This window comes from Fistularia commersonii, unplaced genomic scaffold (assembly GCF_037954325.1).
Source record: "Fistularia commersonii isolate RoL2024-O1a breed Wild unplaced genomic scaffold, RoL_Fcom_v1.0 HiC_scaffold_85, whole genome shotgun sequence".
In the NCBI taxonomy this organism is placed as follows: Eukaryota; Metazoa; Chordata; class Actinopteri; order Syngnathiformes; family Fistulariidae; genus Fistularia; species Fistularia commersonii.
The window spans coordinates 220,001-230,000 of record NW_028234043.1 but is presented as its reverse complement, the minus strand read 5'-3'; positions in this window follow the sequence as shown (position 1 = coordinate 230,000).

Genomic DNA, 10,000 nt, shown 5'->3' with positions numbered 1-10,000 from the left:
ACCATATCTGCCCATCACTTCTTCATCCCCTCTATTGCCTTCACCAACATGTCCATTGAAGTCTGCACCAATTACCACTCTCTCATTTCTGGGAATATTCTGCATCACTTCATCCAACTCATTCCAGAACTTCTCCTTCTCTTCAGGTTCACATCCCACCTGTGGCGCATAGCCACTAACAACACTGAGCATCACACCTTCAATTTCCAATTTCAGACTCATAAGTCTATCTGACATTCTTTTCACCTCTAGGACGTTCCTTACAAACTCCTCCTTCAAGATGACTCCTACTCCATTTCTCTTCTTGTCAGCACCATAATAGTATAACTTAAAGCCTGCTCCTAAGCTTCTAGCCTTACTACCCTTCCACCTGGTCTCCTGGACACACAGTATATCCAGCTTCCTTCTCTGCATCGTGTCCATCAACTCTCTACCTTTTCCTGTCATAGTCCCAATATTCAAAGTCCCTACTCTCAGTCCCAGGCTCTTTCCTTTCCTCCTCTCTCTCTGCTTCCGAACACGCACTCCTCCTCTTCTTCTTCTTCTTGTTCTTCGACCCACAGTAGCCCGATTTCCATTAGTACCCTGTAGGTCATCAGTACCAATGGCGGTCGTTGTTAACCCGGTCCGCGACCCATCCGGTATGGTATAGTTATGGTTGACTCGCATGTTTGGTTTTGGCAAACGTTTTACGCCGGATGCCCCTCCTGACGCAACCCTCTGCATTTATCCGGGCTTGGGACCGGCACAGGGAGACACTGCTCCGTGCCCCCCCCCCCCCCAAAGGCAGGCTTGGAGAGACACGGGCCAGTGCCGCCCTGAGGCTGCATTACCCTCTCTTTCTTACATTTATTATAAAAATATGCTTATCTTCCTTTTAGCTCATCACACATGTCTTTATGATTTTCAGTCCATGCCTCAGCCGGCCTGAAGCTCCACTGATGCGCATGTGCGGATGCCTCTATCTAGCGGACATAAAATAAAGACAATCATTCAAATGTGAATGAGTCGGCGTGATGCTCCGGGATGTGTGGAGCTCAGGGAGCTCCACGAGTGAGGGAGTTAAGTTAGGGCGGGGGTGCAAGTAGGCTCTAGGATTCCCCGAGTCGGGGCGAGCGATGGGTTTAGAGGCGTATCGCATTGAAGATAATGGCCGCATATCCTTCTTGGACTTTTCTAAAGCCTTTGACTCGGTCGAACATCCATTTATCATAGCAACGCTCGAACATTTTGGATTTGGTTAAATATTCAGGAATGTGATCCGTGGGCTCTATGAGAATATTCATAGCTGTGTCACCCTGCCAAGCGGCACCACTCCGAGCTTCCATGTTGATGTGGGAATCCCCCAAGGTTGCCCCATCTCACCCTATTTATTTATAATTGCTACCGAAATGCTAGCCGTTTATGTTGAAAAGAGCAACGATATCCAAAAGTTAGACGTGCTGGGGACTGAAATTGTTATTAGCCTGCTGGCAGATGACACAACCTTAGTTTTGAAAAATGAACATCAAGTCCCAATAAGTGCCGAAAACAACCAAAACATTCTCCAAGGCTTCAGGATTGTCATTAAACTTAAAGAAATGCAAACTTCTTGCGCTGCATGACTCGCCACTAAAGGAAATCAGCGATGTTTCCATGAAATCAGAAATAAAATACTTGAGCATTTTCCTATCCAAGGACCAAACGTTAAATCAATCCAGGAACATTGAATCTAAACTGAATCAAAGTAAAGCTTAATTCTAATATATGGCTCCAGAGAGATTTATCAATATTAGGCCGGATATATTTGACTAAAATGGATGTGTTTATCCAGATGTATATACCCAGCGTATTCCAATGCTGCTCCAAATCAACTCGTAAAATCTGTTAACCAAATCAATTTCAACTTTATCTGGAGGAACAGACCACACCATCTAAGAAAAATCACATATGGTGAAAGAAACAAGTGAAGGAGGGCTGAAAGTGATAGAGTCGGACTGCTTGAATGGGACATTGAAGGTGAACTGGTTGAAATCCTGGATCAAACCTCATCGTTCTTTCTGGTATTGTACTCCAAACTACTTATTCAACAAAGTCGGCGGCCTGAGTCTTCTGCTTATCTCTGACTTGGATATCAACAAGATTCCTGTCAAATGTTCAGAGTTCCATAAACAAATATTATTATACTGGAAAATGATATACGTACACAATTTCTCACCACACAGTATAATAGTTTGGAACAATCGATATGTACTGCATGGCAACAAACCTCTGTTTTACAAGGAATGCTTTGAGAAAGGTATATGGTCGATAATTGACTTGATGGATGACACTGGCAGTCCTCTGGACAATGAGCAGTTCTGTACTACACACAGATTCAAGCCTCCCATATTAGAGTTGCTAAAGTTACGAAACGCACTGCCTCGACAATTTGTATTCCTGACCAAAAATATAATGACGCACCGAACCGTACAACCACAGTTACCCCGACTATCACTCCAGGGAATCTCAATTGTGGACAGAAAGCGCGGCAACTCCTTTATTAGGAAATGTTTCACAGGAAACTTATTCCCTGGACGTCAAAAAAAAAAAAAAGGATATTTTAAATAAATTTGATGAGGAATCGATTGCCACGCTGCGAACCATGTATCTGACTCTACCCATACCCCCAAGGCAAAAGAGACCCACTTCAAAATTATGACTGACATCTACCCATCTAAGGAATTATCGAGGGTACGCTTTAATTTTGAAGATAATATTTGTACATTTTGTGAAGACAACATTGAAACCACTGACCATATATTTTTTCTCCTTCTCATTCCATCGTCACCAGTTTCCTTCTCAAAAGATGATATAACATTCTGTTTACTTATAAGCAACATAACAGATGAACTCTGTGTCAATGTTCTTTTAGGCCTGGCCAAGTTCTTCATTCACAAGAACAGAATGCAAAAATGCTCCCCAAATTTTAATGTCTTCATAAACGATTTTGAAATATAAAAAAAAAAAAAAAAAAAATCCTTAAAACTTATGGAAAAATCCAAAAACTAAAAAATATAGTTACCCATGTCTGAGGTTCCTTTTTTTTTTGGTAAAAAAAAAAAAACAAAAAAAAAAAAACAACTTGATTACATGTTACATTCCCCTTGCAATTTTTTTTTTTTTTTTTTCGTTTTAATTTCTTATTTGTCTATCTATTGATTTAATTACTTCCTTTTAATTTCTTTTTTTGTCTCGCACTGTAAATTTCTCACAAACCTGTAACACTATTAACTTCTCATTACATACAGAACAAATGTCCTGATGTCCGTTGCTTCCTCATCCCTGGTTGTTTCATTGACATTCAGTTCTACCTTGCTATGTTTATTTGTACATTTGTATATTTGGGTGTACTATTTATGTTCAATTAAAAACAGTTTGATGTCTGAGATTCCTTGTGAACCGCCAACTTAATTACATGTTATATTCCCCTCACAATTTTTTTTTTTCGTTTTTAATTTTATTTTTCTATCTATTTATTTAATTATATCCTTCTAATTTTCTTTTTTTGTCTAGAATTAAAAATTTCTCGCAAACCGTTAACACTATTAACTTCTGATTACTTACACCACGAATGCGCTTATGCCCCCCCACCCATCCCGCTTTTTCCGTACGGAGGCAGACACTGAGATCGAAAGCAAATGGGTGTCATTGAAATGCAGTAACAGGGTGATAACAGCCGTGTTCGAAGTGTGTAGGGGCTTATAGGAGAGCAGAAGCACGTCACGCAATTCACCTGAGTTCGGAGGATCGGGAGTACCAGGGCCCATAGCGGAGAAGCGGAAGAGCGGAGTTATGTGTCTCTTCTCAAAGGCGGGGAAACTGGGGGGCAGCAGGACCCCTTAGACCGGCTAATGTGAGTCTTCTCCGGACATAGATCACCCGGACTTATGACTGGAGCTCCCGGACCTCTGGGCACACACATATGTGAATGAGTGGATGAGCTAATGTTGGTTTGGTTGTGGATACGTTTCGGCCAATGCTATCAGCACAGCTATGATTATCCCCAGAACGTTGAGAACGAGCTCCCGGAACTCCAGACATGCGTATATAAAAGAGTGGAATTAAGGTGTGTGTGTGTGTGTGTGTGTGTGTGTGTGTGTGTGTGTGTATACGTGTGGGACAGAAGTAATGTTGGGGACAGAAATTGTTATTAGCCTGCTGGCAGATGACACAACCTTAGTTTTGAAAAATGAACATCAAGTCCCAATAAGTGCTGAAAACAACCAAAACATTCTCCAAGGCTTCAGGATTGTCATTAAACTTAAAGAAATGCAAACTTCTTGCGCTGCATGACTCGCCACTAAAGGAAATCAGCGATGTTTCCATGAAATCAGAAATAAAATACTTGAGCATTTTCCTATCCAAGGACCAAACGTTAAATCAATCCAGGAACATTGAATCTAAACTGAATCAAAGTAAAGCTTAATTCTAATATATGGCTCCAGAGAGATTTATCAATATTAGGCCGGATATATTTGACTAAAATGGATGTGTTTATCCAGATGTATATACCCAGCGTATTCCAATGCTGCTCCAAATCAACTCGTAAAATCTGTTAACCAAATCAATTTCAACTTTATCTGGAGGAACAGACCACACCATCTAAGAAAAATCACATATGGTGAAAGAAACAAGTGAAGGAGGGCTGAAAGTGATAGAGTCGGACTGCTTGAATGGGACATTGAAGGTGAACTGGTTGAAATCCTGGATCAAACCTCATCGTTCTTTCTGGTATTGTACTCCAAACTACTTATTCAACAAAGTCGGCGGCCTGAGTCTTCTGCTTATCTCTGACTTGGATATCAACAAGATTCCTGTCAAATGTTCAGAGTTCCATAAACAAATATTATTATACTGGAAAATGATATACGTACACAATTTCTCACCACACAGTATAATAGTTTGGAACAATCGATATGTACTGCATGGCAACAAACCTCTGTTTTACAAGGAATGCTTTGAGAAAGGTATATGGTCGATAATTGACTTGATGGATGACACTGGCAGTCCTCTGGACAATGAGCAGTTCTGTACTACACACAGATTCAAGCCTCCCATATTAGAGTTGCTAAAGTTACGAAACGCACTGCCTCGACAATTTGTATTCCTGACCAAAAATATAATGACGCACCGAACCGTACAACCACAGTTACCCCGACTATCACTCCAGGGAATCTCAATTGTGGACAGAAAGCGCGGCAACTCCTTTATTAGGAAATGTTTCACAGGAAACTTATTCCCTGGACGTCAAAAAAAAAAAAAAGGATATTTTAAATAAATTTGATGAGGAATCGATTGCCACGCTGCGAACTATGTATCTGACTCTACCCATACCCCCAAGGCAAAGAGACCCACTTCAAAATTATGACTGACATCTACCCATCTAAGGAATTATCGAGGGTACGCTTTAATTTTGAAGATAATATTTGTACATTTTGTGAAGACAACATTGAAACCACTGACCATATATTTTTTCTCCTTCTCATTCCATCGTCACCAGTTTCCTTCTCAAAAGATGATATAACATTCTGTTTACTTATAAGCAACATAACAGATGAACTCTGTGTCAATGTTCTTTTAGGCCTGGCCAAGTTCTTCATTCACAAGAACAGAATGCAAAAATGCTCCCCAAATTTTAATGTCTTCATAAACGATTTTGAAATATAAAAAAAAAAAAAAAAAAAATCCTTAAAACTTATGGAAAAATCCAAAAACTAAAAAATATAGTTACCCATGTCCGAGGTTCCTTTTTTTTTTGGTAAAAAAAAAAAAACAAAAAAAACAACAACTTGATTACATGTTACATTCCCCTTGCAATTTTTTTTTTTTTTTTTTCGTTTTAATTTCTTATTTGTCTATCTATTGATTTAATTACTTCCTTTTAATTTCTTTTTTTGTCTCGCACTGTAAATTTCTCACAAACCTGTAACACTATTAACTTCTCATTACATACAGAACAAATGTCCTGATGTCCGTTGCTTCCTCATCCCTGGTTGTTTCATTGACATTCAGTTCTACCTTGCTATGTTTATTTGTACATCTGTATATTTGGGTGTACTATTTATGTTCAATTAAAAACAGTTTGATGTCTGAGATTCCTTGTGAACCGCCAACTTAATTACATGTTATATTCCCCTCACAATTTTTTTTTTTCGTTTTTAATTTTATTTTTCTATCTATTTATTTAATTATATCCTTTTAATTTTTTTTTTTTGTCTAGCATTAAAAATTTCTCGCAAACCGTTAACACTATTAACTTCTGATTACTTACACCACGAATGCGCTTATGCCCCCCCACCCATCCCGCTTTTTCCGTACGGAGGCAGACACTGAGATCGAAAGCAAATGGGTGTCATTGAAATGCAGTAACAGGGTGATAACAGCCGTGTTCGAAGTGTGTAGGGGCTTATAGGAGAGCAGAAGCACGTCACGCAATTCACCTGAGTTCGGAGGATCGGGAGTACCAGGGCCCATAGCGGAGAAGCGGAAGAGCGGAGTTATGTGTCTCTTCTCAAAGGCCGGGAAGCTGGGGGGCAGCAGGACCCCTTAGAGCGGCTAATGTGAGCCTTCTCCGGACATAGATCACCCGGACTTATGACTGGAGCTCCCGGACCTCCGGGCACACACATATGTGAATGAGTGGATGAGCTAATGTCGGTTTGGTTGTGGATACGTTTCGGCCAATGCTATCAGCACAGCGATGATGAGTTCAGGTGTGTCTGTGTGTGTTTGTGTGTTTGTGTGTGTGTGTGTGTGTGTGTGTGTGTGTGTGCGTGTGTTTGTGTGTGTGTGAGAGTTTGTTTTTGTGGGTTGGGGGGGGTTCCCGCGGACACGGAGTACCAGGGCCTGGAGCGGATGAGGTGAGGAGCGGAGGAGAGCAGAAGCCCGGACCGTGATTCGCTTGTGTCCAGCGGTTCGGGAGTTCCAGGGCCCGAAACGGAGGAGCGGAGGAGCGGAGGAGCGGAGGAGCGGAGGAGCGGAGGACAGCAAAACCCCTTTCTGCAATTCGCCTGAGTCCGGCGGATCGGTAGTACCTGGTTCCGCAGCGGATGAGCGGAGGAGTGGAGGAGATGTTTCTCTTCTCAGAGGCGGCGAGGGGGGGGGGGCAGGACCCCTTACCCTTATCCCCCCCGGACGTTTGAGTGGAGCTCCCGGACCTCCGGGCACGCACATGCGAATGACTGGATCACAGGGAGTGCCAGGGCCTGGAGCGGATGAGCAGAGGAGAGGCGGAGGGCAGAAGCCCGGCCCTGTTCAAGAGTTCCAGGGTCCAAAGCGGGGGAGCGAAGAAGCGGAGGAGGGGAGGAGAGCAGAAGAGCAAAAAACTGGCCCGGAATTCACCGAAGTCCCGCGGATCGGGAGTTCCAGGGCCCGGAGTGGAAGAGCGGAGGAGCGGAGGAGAGGAGGAGCGGAGCAAAGCTAAGCCCGTCTTAACAACAAGGAAATTACAGATGAGGCTATAATTTCTAATGAAAACTTTAAATTCTATAGCCACGTATACACTTCGACATTGTCAAAAAGCGATTGTGACTCCTTTCCATTAAATATTCCTCAATATATCCCAAAAATAAACAACAAACAATATATGTTTGTTTATATATGTTTATATATAAACAACAAAAAATATACAGTTTGATGTCTGAGATTCCTTGTGAATCGCCAACTTAATTACATGTCGTATTCCCCTTGCATTTTTTTTTTTTGGTTTTAATTTCATTTGTCTATCTATTTATCTAATTATTTCCTTTTAATTTCGTTTTTTGTCTAGCACTGTAAATTTCTCACAAACCTGTAACACTATTAACTTCTCATTACATACAGAACAAATGTCCTCATGTCCGTTGCTTCCTCATGCCTGGTTGTTTCATTGACATTCAGTTCTACCTTGCTATGTTTATTTGTACATTTGTATATTTGGGTGTACTATTTATGTTCAATTAAAAACAGTTTGATGTCTGAGATTCCCTGTGAACCGCCAACTTAATTACATGTTATATTCCCCTCACAATTTTTTTTTTTTCGTTTTTAATTTTATTTTTCTATCTATTTATTTAATTATATCCTTTTAATTTTCTTTTTTTGTCTAGCATTAAAAATTTCTCGCAAACCGTTAACACTATTAACTTCTGATTACTTACAGCACGAATGCGCTTATGCCCCCCCACCCCCCACCCCCCCGCTTTTTCCGTACGGTGGCAGACACTGAGATCGAAAGCAAATGGGTGTCATTGAAATGCAGTAACAGGGTGATAACAGCCGTGTTCGAAGTGTGTAGGGGCTTATAGTAGAGCAGAAGCACGTCACGCAATTCACCTGAGTTCGGAGGATCGGGAGTACCAGGGCCCATAGCGGAGAAGCGGAAGAGCGGAGTTATGTGTCTCTTCTCAAAGGCCGGGAAGCTGGGGGGCAGCAGGACCCCTTAGAGCGGCTAATGTGAGCCTTCTCCGGACATAGATCACCCGGACTTATGACTGGAGCTCCCGGACCTCTGGGCACACACATATGTGAATGAGTGGATGAGCTAATGTTGGTTTGGTTGTGGAAACGTTTCGGCCAATGCTATTAGCACAGCTATGATGAGTTCAGGTGTGTCTGTGTGTGTTTGTGTGTTTGTGTGTGTGTGTGTGTGTGTGTGTGTGCGTGTGTTTGTGTGTGTGTGAGAGTTTGTTTTTGTGGGTTGGGGGGGGTTCCCGCGGACACGGAGTACCAGGGCCTGGAGCGGATGAGGTGAGGAGCGGAGGAGAGCAGAAGCCCGGACCGTGATTCGCTTGTGTCCAGCGGTTCGGGAGTTCCAGGGCCCGAAACGGAGGAGCGGAGGAGCGGAGGACGGCAAAACCCCTTTCTGCAATTCGCCTGAGTCCGGCGGATCGGTAATACCTGGTTCCGCAGCGGAGGAGCGGAGGAGTGGAGGAGATGTTTCTCTTCTCAGAGGCGGCGAGGAGGGGGGGAGAGGGACAGGACCCCTTACCCTTACCCCCCCCGGACGTTTGAGTGGAGCTCCCGGACCTCCGGGCACGCACATGCGAATGACTGGATCACAGGGAGTGCCAGGGCCTGGAGCGGATGAGCAGAGGAGAGGCGGAGGGCAGAAGCCCGGCCCTGTTCAAGAGTTCCAGGGTCCAAAGCGGGGGAGCGAAGAAGCGGAGGAGGGGAGGAGAGCAGAAGAGCAAAAAAACTGGCCCGGAATTCACCGAAGTCCCGCGGATCGGGAGTTCCAGGGCCCGGAGCGGAAGAGCGGAGGAGAGGAGGAGCGGAGCAAAGCGGAAGCCCGTCTTAACAACAAGGAAATTACAGATGAGGCTATCATTTCCAATGAAAACTTTAAATTCTATAGCCACCTATACACTTCGACATTGTCAAAAAGCGATTGTGACTCCTTTCCATTAAATATTCCTCAATATATCCCAAAAATAAACAACAAACAATATATGTTTGTTTATATATGTTTATATATAAACAACAAAAAATATACAGTTTGATGTCTGAGATTCCTTGTGAATCGCCAACTTAATTACATGTCGTATTCCCCTTGCATTTTTTTTTTTCGGTTTTAATTTCATTGGTCTATCTATTTATTTAATTATTTCCTTTTAATTTCTTTTTTTGTCTAGCAATGTAAATTTCTCACAAACCGTTAACACTATTAACTTCTGATTACATACAGAACGAATGTCCTTATGTCCTTTTCTTCTTCATGCCTGGTTGTTTCATTGACATTCAGTTCTACCTTGCCATGTTTATTTGTACATTTGCGTGTACTATTTATGTTCAATTAAAAAAAAAAAAAAAAAAAAAATGAGAGGCTGAGAAAATCTCCATGTCTCTCTCTCTCCCCCCTTAATGCCCCCCCGCTTTTTCCGTACGTTGGCAGACAATGAGATCAAAAGCAAATGGGTGTCATCGTAATGCAGTAACAGGGTGATAAAGGCCATGTTAGAAGTGTGTATGGGCTTATTTTACAGGCTTTCCCCTGGTACTC